This window comes from Heloderma suspectum, chromosome 3 (assembly GCF_057233095.1).
Source record: "Heloderma suspectum isolate Gila_16-S chromosome 3, 16-S_ref, whole genome shotgun sequence".
Lineage (NCBI taxonomy): Eukaryota > Metazoa > Chordata > Lepidosauria > Squamata > Helodermatidae > Heloderma > Heloderma suspectum.
Genome location: NC_139460.1, coordinates 21,655,674 through 21,671,351, shown reverse-complemented (window position 1 = coordinate 21,671,351; position 15,678 = coordinate 21,655,674). Strand labels below are relative to the sequence as shown.

General features: G+C 46.5%; 1 protein-coding gene across 1 annotated transcript in view; it reads right to left on the bottom strand.

Annotated features, from left to right (window-relative positions):
- The window catches only part of AMOTL1 (angiomotin like 1), a 78,822-nt gene extending 67,291 nt beyond the window's left edge, over window positions 1–11,531 (bottom strand). The window contains exon 1 of the mRNA XM_084842627.1: window positions 11,360–11,531. The gene's annotated coding sequence lies outside the window, so the exon portion shown is untranslated. The remainder of the gene's footprint in view (window positions 1–11,359) is intronic.
- Between the last annotated feature and the right edge of the window lie 4,147 nt (window positions 11,532–15,678).

The following is a 15,678-nucleotide window of genomic DNA, read 5'->3' as shown; positions in this document are numbered from 1 at the left end:
GCTTCAGCTTCAGTATCTGTCCTTCCAATGAGCACTCAGGGTTGATTTCCTTTAGGATGGACTGATTGGACCTCCTTGCAGTCCAGGGGACTCGTAAGAGTCTTCTCCAGCACCACAGTTCGAAAGCATCGATTCTTCGGCGCTCAGCCTTCCTTATAGTCCAGCTCTCACAGCCATACGTTACTACTGGGAAAACCATAGCTTTGATTAGACGGACCTTTGTCGGCAAGGTGATGTCTCTGCTTCTTACTGTGCTGTCTAGGTTTGCCATAGCTTTCCTCCCAAGGAGCAAGCGTCTTTTAATTTCATGGCTACAGTCACCGTCTGCGGTGATCTTGGAGCCCAAGAAAATAAAATCTGTCACTGCTTCCATTTCTTCCCCTTCTATATGCCAGGAAGTGATGGGGCCAGATGCCAGGATCTTCATTTTTTTTAATGCTGAGTTTCAAACCAGCTTTTGAACTCTCCTCTTTCACCCTCAACAAGAGGCTCTTGAGATCCTCTTCGCTTTCTGCCATTAGGGTGGTATCGTCTGCATATTGGAGGTTGTTGATAATTCTCCCAGCAATCTTAATTCCGAGCTGTGATTCATCCAACCCGGCGTTTCTCATGATGTACTCTGCATATAAGTTAAATAAGCAGGGTGACAATATGCAGCCTTGTCGTACTCCTTTCCCAATTTTGAACCAATCAGTTGTTCCATGTCTGGTTCTTATTGTTGCTTCCTGACCCTCGTACAGGTTTCTCAGGAGACAGGTAAGGTGGGCTGGTACCCCCATCTCTTTCAGAATTTGCCACAGTTTGTTGTGATCGACACAATCAAAGGCTTTAGCGTAGTCAATGAAGCAGAAATAGATGTTTTTCTGGAATTCTCTTGCTTTCTCCATGATCCAGCGAACGTTGGCGATTTGATCTCTAGTTCCTCTGCCTCTTCGAAACTCAGCTTGTACTTCCGGTAGTTCTCGGTTCGCATACTGCTGAAGCCTAGCTTGTAGGATTTTGAGCATCACCTTGCTGGCATGTGAAATGAGTGCAATTGTACAATAGTTTGAACACTCTTTGGCGTTGCCCTTCTTTGGAATTGGAATGTAAACTGACCTTTTCCAGTCTTGTGGCCGCTGTTGAGTGTTCCAAATTTGTTGGCATATTGAGTGCAGCACTTTAACAGCACCATCTTTTAGGATTTTAAATAGCTCAGCTGGAATACTGTCATCATCTCCGCTAGCTTTGTTGTTAGGAATGCTTCCTAAGGCCCACTTGACTTCACTCTCGAGGATGTCCGGCTCAAGTTCAGGGACCACACTATCATGGCTATCACGGACATTAAGATCTTTCCTGTATAGTTCTTCTGTGTATTCTTTCCACCTCTTCTTAATCTCATCTGCTTCTCTTAGGTCCCTGCCTTCTTTGTCCTTTATCATGCCCGTCTTTGCACAAAACATTCCCTTGAGATCTCCGATTTTCTTAAAGAGATCTCTAGTCTTTCCCATTCTGTTGTTTTCCTTGATTTCTTTGCATTGTTCATTTAAAAAGGCCTTCTTGTCTCTCCTTGCTATTCTCTGGAAATCTGCATTCAGTTGGAGATATCTTCCTGTTTCTCCCTTGCTTTTCGCTTCCCTTCTTTCCTCAGCTACTTGTAAAGCCTCATCAGACAGCCACTTGGCTTTCTTGCATTTCTTTTTCTTGGGGATGGATTTCATTGCTGCCTCCTGAACAATGTTACGGACCTCCGTCCATAGTTTCTCAGGCACTCTGTCTATCAGGTCTAATCCCTGAAATCTATTCCTCACCTCCACTGTATATTCATAACGGATATGATTTAGGTCATACCTGAATGGTTTAGTGGTTTTCCCCACGTTCTTCAATTTAAGCCGAAATTTTGCAATAAGAAGCTCATGATCTGAGCCACAGTCAACTCCAGGTCTTGTTTTGACTGACTGTATAGAGCTTCTCCGTCTTTGGCTGCAAAGGACATAATCAATCTGATTTCGATATTGACCATCTGGTGATGTCCATGTGTAAAGTCGCCTCTTGTGCTGTTGGAAAAGAGTGTTTGCTATGATCAGCGTGTTCTCTTGGCAAAACTCGATTAGCCTTTGTCTTGTTTCATTTTGTACACCAAGGCCATGCTTGCCTGTTATCCCGGTGATTTCTTGACTTCCTACTTTAGCATTCCAATCCCCTATGATGAAGAGGACATCTTTTTCTGGTGTTAGTTCTAGAAGGTGTTGTATGTCTTCATAGAACTGATCAACCTCAGCTTCTTTGGCATCAGTGGTTGGGGCATAGACTTGAATTACTGTGATGTTGAATGGTTTGCCTTGGATTCGTACTTGAGATCATTCTATCCTTTTTAGGATTGTACCTCCAGTACTGCTTTTCCCACCCTTTTGTTGACTATGACTGCTACTCCATTTCTTCTAAGGGATTCTTGCCCACAGCAGTAGGTATAATGGTCACCTTAATTAAATTTGCCCATGCTTGTCCATTTTAGTTCGCTGATTCCCAAGATGTCGATGTTCAGTCTTGCCATCTCATGTTTGACCACCTCCAGCTTACCTTGATTCATTGGTCTTACATTCCAGGTTCCTAAACAATATTGTTCTTTACAGCATCGGACTTTCTTTTCACCATCAGACACATCCACAGCTGAGTGTCCGTTCGGCTTTGGCCCAGCCGCTTCACTCTTTCTGGCGCTACTTGCAAATTCCCTCCGCTCTTCCCCAGTAGCATATTGGACACCTTCCGACCTGAGGGGCTCATCTTCCGGCGTCATCTCTTTTAGCCTTGTGATACGTTCCATGGGGTTTTCTTGGCAAGAATACTGGTGTGGGTTGCCATTTCCTTCTCCAGTGGACCACATTTTGTCAGAACTCTCTGCCATGACCTGTCCGTCTTGGGTAGCCCTGCACGGCATAGCTTATGGCTTCACTGAGTTACGCAAGCCCCTTCGCCACAACAAGGCAGTGATCCATAAAAGCAGAAATACCAGTACAGTATCAGCACACACCAGCCTTCTCCAACCTCCCCCCATGTTTTCAACTACAACTCCCATCACCCCTGACCATGTTGGCTAAGGCTAATGGGAGTTATAGCAGTGTACACAATTAAAAAATAATGCTGATAGTATATACCAGCCTTCCCCAAGCCTGGTCCCTCCCATCAGCCCTGGGCAGCATGGCCAAGTCAGGGATAATGGGAGTTGTAGTCTAAACCATATAAAGGCTAGGGGAAGGCTGGCATATACTATTAACATCATTTTTGCATTGTCTACAGTGGTATATTTCAACCTTCTTTTAATGAAGTGTTGGTTTGTGCTGAACTTTTTCTGTACATTGATTTCTTTTTCTTCATAAATAAGCCTAGGTAAGCTCACATCTTTCGTTATGATAAAATGTACTACCTTCCCAGTGCGGTGTAGTCATTTGAGTGTTGGACTGGGAAGAACCAGGTTCTAGTCCCCAGTTGGCTATGAAGCTCACTCGTTGACTTTGGATCAGACACTAACTCTCAGCCTACCTACCTCACAAGGTTGTTGTGAGGATAAAATGGAGAGGAGGACCCTCATGTAAAGTGGCCTGGGTTCCTAGCAAGAGGGAAAGCGGGGGTATAAATATAATGACACATAAATAAATGCAACTATTATTTATTAAAATATCCTGTTGGCTGCCTTATAGCATTTTGCCCCCTGAGGCAGAGTGGCAAATGGAGCCCCAGCTCTGCTCCCCCCGCAAATCAAGGGCATGATTCTCACACACCCAGGGTTGGCGTACAAAAGCTAAAACAAATCAATTGCATCCCCTCCAGAAAGGAACAAAACAAAGAGAACAAAACAAAAGAGCACCAAACTAGTCTATATATATATCTGCACCCTCCGCAGAAGACCAGTAGGGAAGGGGAGTTACAACCTTCAGGGGGAAATTTGTTCCACAGCTTTTAGGCAACTGATGTAAATGCCCTAATTTTTGTCACTATTATGCCTCAGTTTCTCAGTCTCTCTCTACCTCTCTCTCACATACCCCTAAGAGAGATCATCCTAATGGGGTCCCCCAAAGCTTCTGGATAATGTATTTATATCGTATCTTCTATCCCCCCAGCCTCCAGACAGTACAGGTCATCCTATATGGGATTATCCCATTTTTGTCCTCGGAAGAACCCTGTGAGGTTAGGTGAGGTGAGACTATGACTTGCCCAATGTCACTCTACCCAGGGAGATTCCTGCCACAGCAGAAGGGATTTGGGACCACCAGGATTTCCCCCTGCCAAACCCAACACTACGCAATCTCGTGTCTCTGAAACATCAGATCACTGGAGCACACTTTTAAATAAATCTGAATAACTGGAAGCACAAATCACTCTTTCTGCCTGAAAAGTTTTACTTTTCGAAGGACAGCTGTTAAGAATTACTCAACCTTAGCGAAGTCCATCTCTATATTTCTGTGTGAGTCCCTGAGACCTGGGCAGGACTTCTAATAGGAATGTGGACTGCTCATGCAGAGATCCAACAACGAGCCTCCTACAAAGGCAGGTAATTTTGCTCTGTCTATATGCATTTCAGTCTTATACTAGATGGAGCGACACAGCAGAAATACCCAGCGCCACTAAAAGCTAACTGAAAGTAAGCAGAGGTAGAGCCATGAGTCAGAGGTGACCCTCCTAGCCCACAGGTGAGTGTTTTGGGCTCATGAGAGCTTTTCAGAAGTTACATTTCCCACAGAACTCAAATAGTTATTTGGCTAGAATGCTGGTAGTTGCAATCCTAACACTTACCTGGGAGTACTTACTCCTGCGTAAAAACACACAAGTTGGTGCAGTTAAGAAGGAGTTGATCTAAGACAGTGGAGGGCAACCAGTGGTTGCCCTCCATCTGTTGTTGGACTACAACTCCCATCATCCTTGACCCATGCTGCCTGGGTTTGTTGTGAATTGGAGTCTAACATCTAGATGGCCAGAAGAGATTAGGGCAAGACTTAAGGCAAAAAGGAGGCGATCTCCAGTCTTCTGCAGCTGCAAAATTCGATTGCAAGATTTGCAGGTAAAATACAACTTTAATTACATTTATGGCCCACCCTTCCTCCAAGGAGCTTAGGGTGACAAACGTGGCCCGTGTCCTTACAGCAACCCTGTGAGGTAGATTAGGCTGAGGGATAGTGACTGTGCCAAAGTCACCCAGTAAGCTTTTTAGCCGAGAGGAGGCTAGGATACTCGTCTCCCTGGTTAAAGTTCAGTACTCTAGCCCAGCCTTCCCCAATGTGGCACCCTCCAGATGTGCTGAGGCTGCAACTCCCATAATTCCCAGACAGCATGGCCATTGGCCACTATATCCGCTGGCTCTGCTAATGGAGATACTGCAGAATCAGTGGTTCGAGTAATGTAATGACCCTTGTCCAAGAGATGGCTTATGATCTCAGTTGCCAAGAGCTTTTGGAAATAAACTGCATGAACCAAATGCTTCCTCCCATCTATACCTCCATGGCGCATTAGGCTCATTTTTGTGGCAGTGCATGTCAATCCAAAACTATGGGATGTCTGAAATCTTTCCTCCACTCTTTGCAGACTAAACAAACAAGTCAACTGAACTGGTAGGATCACATACCAGAATTTTACAGGCCGGGACAGAATTCTACCTTATTAGCTCGTTGCCAGTACTGGAGAATGATATATATATATGAAGCCAGAATAAACAAACATTTTTCCTGTTAGTCAGGATGCAGGAGCTGCCATAGCACAGACTTGTGCACTACGTTAACACCCAGAAGAAGTGGCAGCATTTGTAGTGTAGTGTAGATGCATGAACCTATGAAGCTGCCTTATACAGACCACTGAGCGATCTATCCCTGTATTGTCTGTTCTGGCTGATTATGGCTAACCTCAGGAAGAGGTTTACCCCAGCATCTGTTACCTGATCCCTTTTTAACTAGAGATGCTGAGGGATCGAACCTGGCACCGTCTGTGCCCAAAGCAGGTGCTGTGCTACTGAGCTATGGCTCCTGCCAAAGCTTCTGTATGTGTCCTACTGCAGAACTATGGATCCTGCAAACATCCAAGGTGTCATGCCCAGGTATCTCTGAGCCCTGTTGCCTGAGCTCCTTTTAACTGGAGGTGCTGGGGACTGAAACAGTGACCTTCTTCACGCAAAGAAGACGCGCTGTCATTGAGTTACAGCCCTTCCAGAATTGTAGGTCTTTCTCCTGTCTAAATATGCATAGGATTACACCCTAAAATTGTTGTACCAGTAAAGTCAATGCTCTAAAATACTTGACCATTTTTGATAATATTTGACCAGAACTAAATCTGGGGATAGGAGGCAGGGGAGACTGATCAGATACCCAATCTTAAGCAGAGTTATGCAGTCCGTGTTGCCAAAAGGTAGCGATAGCGTATTCACAAGATTGTAAAAGCAGTTCAAACCACATCTTCCAGAAATGTTACACATAAACACAAGAAACAAGCTATGCAATTTTCCAATAACTAATCATGATTATCTATCTATCCATCACTATTTGTCTGACTATTTATCTAGAAGACTAAAATGTGAACCGATCCTTATGATATTACAATACTTGTGCCATCATTTTGAGCTTTTTGGTGAGTTAACCTGAAACAAGACCTTCTAGGTAGTGGCTCCATGGCTTTTGAATTGATCAGAATCTCTCTTTTCTGTTTTTTAAACAGAAACTAAAAACATTCTTATTTTTACAGTATTTTAAATGTATAATTTCTGCTTCTGTTTTAAATTCATTTTATTTTTTTAATTGATTGCTGCTTTTAGATTATATTGTTTTAAAATCTATAATGTATTGATCTGAGTTTTGCTTTTAATTGTATTGTATGTGACTTTGGGTGCTCTACAAGAAGAAGAGAGGGGGAAATAGTAGTAATAATAATACACGGAGGGAGCAATCCTATGGCCGCTGGACAACGGCTAGATGGACATAGGATATCGTGTTATCCGGGAACCAACCTTGGAGCCCGCACTCTGAGGTCGGTTCCCGGAGAACCAACCTCCCCCCACTTCCGTGCTAACTCGGAGGCAGCGCGAAACAGCTGTGTCCTCCGCTCTCTCAAGATGAGTGCGGAGCAGCCAAAAAGGGGTGTGGCTGGGGGTGTTCCGGGCAGGGAGGGCAGAAATGCCTGTATGACGCATCCTATGTGTCATACAGCAGCCTCCTTCTCCGTTCCGTGTTCCCGCAGCTAGACAGCCACAATCGGCTGTCTAGCTAAAAATGCAGGGCAGGAGAAGCACGGAGGGGATCAGGAGAAGTTCGGAGACAGCCGCCTGTCTGAATAGGATTGCGCCCTAAGGGAACAACCCTGTGGCCGCTAGTCAGTGGCTAGACGATCATAGGATATATGGTTTTCCAGGAACCGACTTCCCCCCACTTCCACGCTGCCTTGCAGGCAGCGCAGAACAGCTCCATGCTCGCAAGAGGAACACGGGGCGGCCAAGATTGCCAATGTGTCATATGGCAGCCTCCTCCTCCACTCTGGCCTCCCGTGAAGGGCAGGAGGAGCGCGGAGGGAATGATCCCCTCTGGGCTTCTCCTGCCCTGCTTTGGATAGGCGGTTGCCTCCAAGTTCGGAGGTGGCCGCCTATCTGCATAGGATTGCGCCCTAAGGGCATGGTCCTATACGTGTTTAGACAGAAAAAAGTCCTACAACTTCCAGCATTCCCCACCCGGCATGGCTGGCTGAAGAATGCTGGGAGGTGTAGGACTTTTTTCTGTCTAAACTTGCATGAGATCACATCTTAAAGCTTAACTTCACTAAAAACAAACAAACAGAGGAGTGAATTCCATTTTGGAAAAGCTTTTGGGGTCAATATTCCAGTGGTGGGCGCAGGGCTGGCCCTAGGAGTGGGTGAGCTGGATGGTCGCCCAGGGCATCGAGTTGAAGGGGGTGCCAAGCTGAGCTCAGAAGCTGTGTTTCTTTAATGTACTGTCTGCAGTGAGCTAGAGTGGCAAAAAACAGGTGCCTGTAACCTTTCCTTCAAAGTTCTATAGGTTGTTTGGGTACTAGCTACAAAATGATCTTCTTTCAATTAGCGTAAAAGCATGTTTCTTTTTCAAATTCCACTTTCACGGCATTTGCGCTAGGTAAAAATCAGTGGAACACAGCTTTACTTTGAGGCAACGTTTCCAAGCACTTAGTACTTCAAATAACACTATAAGCACTATATAAATAATAAAATAAAGCTGTAAGCTGTAAAAGGTCAGCTGCATGTCTTTTATTTTTTATTTTTTCTTTACTATTTTTAAACATAAAAATAATGGGTATTCTAAAGTAAAGAATGCCTTCCAAAAATAGGAACTGCTACAAAACAAAAACATATTATAAGTAAAGCCTAGTTCTGCTGTGTTGCATAGTGCACTGAACAGTGCTCAGAATGTGGCTTCTCGAACTTTGGCTTGTGCAAACTGTAGCGCAGTGGCTGAGAGATCAAGGTTTTGAGCAATGTCGTTCACACCTGTACCAGGCCCCATAAATCCTCTGGCCCTGCAAAACTGGCTACCAGGGTGGTGGTGGGGGAACCAAAGCCACTCCTCACCCAGAGCGCTATTTATCCTAGGACTGGCCCTGCATGGGCATGGATGAGGGCAAAAAGGGCAAGCCAGGAAACAAAATTGCCAGCATATTTTAGCTTACTGCCAGTAAGAAAGCATTTCAACCTTTTAAAATGGGGGGGGGGGCCCTGCATTAAACGCCAGGGAAACTGTCCAACAATCATTGGTTGGTGGGGGAAGGGGGCTCCAATGGAAGGGGACATGTCTTTCTGGGGACTGCCAGAGGGCTGCATTTGGCCCCCGAGGCTTGAGCTTCTAGACCTTGATTTAAATTGCTGCGAACACCCAATTGGCAAGGATATAAACTGGCCTGGCCTGAGGCAGAATATCCACATTATTAGTCCCCAAGTTAATAAATTATAATAATAAATCACAATATGTCCCCCCCACACCCTTAACAGCACCCAAAAGCGGCCTCCAGAAAGCTGACTCACTCTGCTTCATAGTGCCCACCTTGGATATAAATTACTAAATATGGAAGTATATAATTAGAGTCAGGGCTCTGGGGCCTGTTCCGAATGCTACAGATGAGCCCTAGGAACGAGTGAGGTAATGGTGAAGAGTCCACCTCTGAACATAGGCAGAGTGCCTTTTTTCCCTCAACACTGAGTAAGCATTCCCAGCCTCCATCACATCCAGAATAAGAGGAAGAGTGGCTAGAAGAGGTGGTATAACATCTTAGCAGGCTTGAGAAGGCCTAGCCCCGTCAGTTTTAGAAACTGAGCAACTTCCACAGCTATTCTTTCTGTGTTGTAGTCCTTGGATAGAGTTTATTTGATTTATACCCCGCCTTTCTACCAAAGAAATGACGTTCAAGGCAGCTAACAATGATAAGAACCAAAATTAAAGTGAAAACTTAGTTAAAACAGTCAAAACAAATCCATTAAAACACAGTGAAAAAACCCACAAGAATAAAAACACAAACAGCACTCAATCCAACAGACCAGCTTGCATGTCAAAGGCCTGCTTGAATAAAAACTCTTTTGCCTGTCAGCTAAAGTCTAACAGAGAGGGAGAAAACCTAGCCTCCCTCGGCAAGGAGTTGCAGAGCCTGAGGAGCATCAGAGAAGACCCTCCACTAAATATGCCTCCAATGGCAGAGGGACTGAAAGAAGGGCCTCCCAGGAAAACCTTAAGACCCAGGCAGGCCTGTAAGGCTCATTGACACATTTTTTAATAGACATACCCCTGTCTTTAACAGCCACAGGAAAGGCCACCAAACCAATTCCCAACATGGAGACACAGCAATGGGAAAAGATTCCATTATGGAAGTCTGCCTGTCACAAGCCTCTTCAAGGCCTAGGAGCCTGTCAGTAAAAACAAAAGGTGACACCCTACCTTGGACCCCCACCTCCCCAATCTGATATCACCCTGTTTTGAAAGACACCACGTTATCCTGAGCCTTAAATCACTAAGGCTGCAATCCTACGCAAACTCGCCTGACAGTAACTGAACTCAATGGGGTTTACTTCTGAGCAGACACGTATAGTATTGCAGTAAATTTGGCAGCCCTGGGATCAATCCAATGTTTCCCTGAGTAATTCATAGAATCATAGAATAGTAGGGTTGGAAGGGGCCTATAAGACCATCAAGTCTAACCCCCTGCTCAATGCAGGAATCCAAGTCAAAGGCAGAGGGGAATCCCATTATATGACAACGCCTATTTCTGAAACCACAGAATGTAAATGCGCTGCAAGAAGGGGTGTAGAAGGGAGCTTAAGCAACCTCCTCCAATGCATAACAAGGAGGGGAGTAGAGGGGAGCTAAAGCAACCTCCGAACACTAAAGCAACCTCCTCCAAAGCAACCAAGCACATGCAGACATGTTATCAACTGCTTTTTCAAGAACACTCTCAACACATCATTAATATTTTCTTCTACGTGCTAACATGTGACAGCAACATTACTGTTTGGAGGTGGGATTGTTTAAACAACAACAGCAACCATACTCTTGAGTGAGAGAAGAGTCCCTCTCCTCCCTCTCTCTCTTTAAGCTACTTATCTGTCCCAGTCTACTGAACAATTAAAAAGCCTGAGTTTACTATTACGATCAGAGGGGGAAACTCGTGCACCACCATCCGTCAAAAAGTCTTCCATGGTTACAGCTAACTCCCTTGGCTTTTTTAGATTGCTATGAACATCCGGGGGGCGCGGGGGGGGAAGGGAAAGAAGCCCTACGCGTGGCAAGCAACTCATCACTTTCCCATCTTCTACATAACAGCCTTCCGTCAAACCTGGCTCCCTCCAGCTGCGTTGGACTACAACCCTCATCGGGCATGGCCGGGATGATGGGCCTTGTAGTCCACCGCAGCTGCGGGGGGGGGGCCTGCTCTGCAGAAGATGGTGCGGTTGCAATCGACGCGATTGTTTCTCAGTCAACGGGACGCGCGCAGGCGGAGCTGGTGCTCGTTTACCTCTTTCACGCCGAACCTTCCCGTAGAGAGTTCGCAGCGCGCGATCCGCACGCAGCTTAGCGCGGCTCAACTTCCCACCCTTCAGCCCAGCCCAGGAAATCCAAAAAGAAAAAAAGGGAAAAAAAGAAAAAGAAAAGAAGAAATGGGTGTGTGTATGTGCGCGGGGCGGGGGGGGGGGAGAGCAATGGCAATCGCAGTTCTCAACGCGCAACCGAGAGGCGTTGCGCGTGGACAGGCTGCGTTTGGCATCCGACCCCGCCACCGAAGCCAAAGGAGGAGGGGTCGGAGGAGGGGTCGGGGGGGGGTGGAGCTGCAGAGGAAGCAAATAAAGACCCCATTTCTCACGCTGGAATGAACGGAATGTCCGCGCTGTTTTACCTACTGCCCAAATCATAGCAACTTCTCCGGGTCCTAACGTTGGCCCATGTCGTGCATTCGCCCTCCGGAGGCGGCGACGGCTCTCTCGGCGGACCCTCCTCCCCGAACGGGAGCCGGTCCCTGCGAGGGCTGCGGCGCGGAGCAGAAGGGGCCGGGATCGCCGGCCCGCTCGCCGCCGCCGCAGACATTCGAAACACGGCGCGCCGCCTCGGCCGCCGCCGGGTCCTAGCGCCCTGGGCTCCCGCAGCGGGCTGTGCCTTTCGCCTCGGAAGTTTCCCACGCGGGGAAAGCGCGGGGCGGCGGCATCCGCATCCCTCTCCCGCCCTCCTTCGGTCTGCCTAGGCAGCGCACGAGGTGGTAGAGAACGTCAGAGGAGTCCCCCGCCGCCCCGAGCCGCGTTTAGTTTAGGGTCTTCTTTATTATTCCCCACCAAAAAACAACACCACCGAGGTGGCTTCTTGTGGCACCTTGCAGACGTTAGCGCATGTAGGGCGCGGGCCTGTGCATGCTTCTGCGAAGCAGCCGGAGAGCTTCGGCTACTGGGCAGTATAGAAATATAACAGATGGATGGATGGATGGATGGATAAAACGTTCAGGCCGGGGGGGAATCCTTGCAGTTCCCAGCACTGGCTGGGGGGCACGGGGAACTGCAGAATTTCCCCCCCCCCGTCTAAACATGCATAGGACTGCACCTGTATTGTTCGTTCTATTGCCGCAAGTGGGGCCTGCAAAAAAATGTTGGCAGTGTGTACTAGCCTGGGGTGCTCCTGTTCAGTGCTTTAGCCAGCCATGCCCTCTTCCAGGATACTCCATTCCATATAACCAGTTGTATTATTTTACGTAGAAAGTTATTCTAATAATAAACACACTGTTCACCCATCCTTCTCCACCCCCTCCTCATTATTCTATCACCACTAAGCGTTCTCTGTCCGCATTGGAAAATTTTCATTTATTTGGTCCCTTAGTGTGTGTCGTCCCCCCTGCCCCGAATTTTGCTATTTTTGGAAACTGAGTTCCCTAGATCATCACTTTTGTTTTTCAGTGGCCCTGTTTTGGCTACAAACATGCTGGCACTCACCAGCTGAGTTTGCTATTGGAAGGGCGTGATCGCACACCTTCTCCAAGAAACTCAGGCAGTTTACATGGCTCTCTCCCTCTTCACACGCCATTTCATCTTCACAACAACCCTGTGAGGAAGGTTAGGCTGAGGGGTGTTGGGGGAGAAAGAAAGATTGGTCCAAGAACACCCAGTGAGCTTTATAAGTGACTGAGAAATTGAACCTGGGTTTCCCCGGCTTGGCATACTAACCATACTGACATAAGCTTTTGTGGACTAGATTTGATTTCAAAAGATGCAAATTCATGAATGCTTATGGCTTAATGAATTGGTTAGTCTTTCAGGTGTGCTAAGGCTCTTTGGAGTTCATCACACAAGGCTGAAATCCCACATCCTTACTGGGGCTTTCTGCTTCCAGATTCTTTGGGGGATTAAGATCAGCTTCTTTACACGGGCAGACATGTGCTCTGAGTCGAGGACTTCCTTTCTCAGGAAGTTCTATACGTTTCTATATGTTTCATTTTACAGCCACTGGATGGCCCTCTGATTATAGCACAACGCTATCATTACACACAGCTGACAGATTGGATTAACGTCTCTTACTGCATTATCTCTGATCTATTTAAAAACGGGATAAAAGTCAAAAAGTTTGAGGAAGAGGCCCTGGAGGTTGATGATGTCGTGTAAAGGACATGCAAACTTCCGTGAGCAACCAATCTTGATCGCATGATATAAGCCACGTGTACAGAAGCTCTTTGTTGGTTTTGCTGCAACAGACTAACGTGGGTGCCCTAGGAGAAGCTGTTTCCCACAGTGGCCAATGAGATGAATGAAAGCAACACCCCTCTTTGTAGTATGGCCACAGCATCTAGAATTTTGAGATATACTGCCACAGAACATGTTCAACTTAGCGATCACAGCTGATAGCTGTTGATGATAAAAGTCCATTAATTTGTCTAATTCCCTTTTTACATCATCTCATGCATTGTGGTAATGAGTTCCATAAATGAATTGTGCATTGTGTGTGAAGAAGTACTTTCTGTTGCCCCTCTTGCCAATCAAGTTCATAGAGTGGGCTGGTCTACTTCAGACTGCAATGGGGAGATATAATTTGGGAATCCTCCCCATATAATTGCAAGCAGAAAATTAGCTCAATAATGGTTCTAGCCAGCACACTTAAGTTTTCTACTTGAAGGAAGCTTTGTTTTGGTTGTATCTGTGTTTTTACATAGTGGAGCATTCAGAAATGTAATTCCCCATTTACAGTCTGAAGTGGTGCAGTCCATTCTACCACCTCAATTTAAGCTCATAAATACTACATTTGAAGGAATTCCAAAGATGGGGTGCCACAACAGAGAAAGCCCTGCTTCTGCTACCATCCACCTCACTTCAGAAGGCGGTGGGACTCAGTGCAGTGCTTCAGAGATGGATCTTAAGGCCCAGGCAGGTTAATGCAGGAAGAGGCAGCCCTTCAAATACCCTGTTGCCCAACAGGTCCTACATTATTCTGTTACTCCCACCAGTTGGTACAGGACAGGGGTGGCGAACCTTCAACCTTGGGTGAACCTTGGCCCGAGCTCCAAATTCCATTTCAGAGAAGCTCTTGGGGGCCGCATTCCAGGGATGGGCAGGGCTGAAGACGGGGCGGGGGGCAAAAAGCGCAACATATTATATCTTAAAGCTTTTACTGCCAGTAACTAAGACTTAGGAGAGGCATTTCAACCTTTTAGAATGGGAGGAAACTGCAGAAAAGCTGGGAGACCACCAAATGATAGGTGGTTAGGGGAAAGGGTGTCAGGAAAGGGGCATGGCCACTTGGGGAACCCTCTAAGCCTGGATTAGAACCGCAAGAGGGCCAGCTGTGGCCTCCAGGCATGAGGTTCTGCAGCTCTTGTATAGGAGATGGGGTATGGGAAGTGAGAAGCTAGTGCATGTATGTGATTTGATCTGATATTTGTTATGACAGCTTTCCAGCAACAAAGCTAAGTTTTGCTACTCGTGAAAATAACGAACCACTATAATCATATCAAAAAATACAGCAAAGCCTCAATAAAGCACAATAAACCAATTAAGAACTAATACTGTTCAATACAAACACATAATTTAAATGGCTACGGAGCAGCAGCCCTGTGCCAACTGACAGTACCCCTCTGGGAAGGGGTTCTCCCTGTGTAGATAGCCACAGCTGTGGCCAAGAAAAAAAGGGGGTATAATCTGCTGCCCAAATGTCACCCATACGCTCTTCCCATCCAGGAAGCCCAGCCACAAGGAAGGCAGGGCTGATCTTACTCACATTGGATAATAAGAGCAACTCTGCATGTTTCCAGACACCAGGGGGGAGATAGAGAATGTGTTGCATCAACAGCTACTCGTCTTGTTCATCCCCCTTGTTGTGTGATCAGTTCCTTTTCCTGCTCCCTCCCCTTCCTCTGCTTCGGCAACAAGGAGCACCATGCAGTCTCTCCCTGAAGGAAGCAAGTAAACCATATCTCATGCCTTTGCTTTACTTCCACTCACACACCCAGCTTTAGGGGATGCTTGTAATTAAACAGTGTTACATAGCCTTCTCTGACAATGTGTATAAAAGCACTAATGAAGTAAGTTGATTTGAACTTCCTGTAAACTAGCTCTAGCTGGTGTTTATTGCTTCCAGTACTAAATGCTGTGTTGCCGCACTTTATCTGTATAAAGCAACTCTGCTGGAAGTCACACCACACTTTCCAAGAACTCAGCCCTAGACGGAACACACACTCCTTTGCAAATAAACCACAATCTAGAGCAGCAGCTTTTTTTATGGCAGGGGTGTTGAACCTCTTTCAGCCTGAGGGCCAAATTCAATTTTGGAAAAGCTCTTGGGATGGAGAGCGGTGTGGTGTGGTAGAGGTGCATTCCACTGGTGGATGGGGCCAAAGGTTGGGGCAAAAAAACCAGCATATTTTGGTTTACTGCCAGTAACTCAGCCTTGGGAAAGGCATTTCGACCTTTAAGAATGGGGGGGAAATCACACCAAAATTGCACAAAAAATTGCACAAAAGCCGGGAAACCCACCAAACTATGGGGGGGGGGGCAAGAGAAGGGGGCATGGCCATCTCTGTCCACAAATTTAGGGTACAATCCTATGCATGTTTAGGCAGAAAAAAGTCCTACAACTCCCAGCATGCCTAAGCCAGCTATCCTGGCTGGGGAATGCTGGGAGTTGTAAGACTTTTTTTTCTGTCTAAACGTGCATAGGATCGCACCCTTAATAATCCAGTTTTAAATGCCTG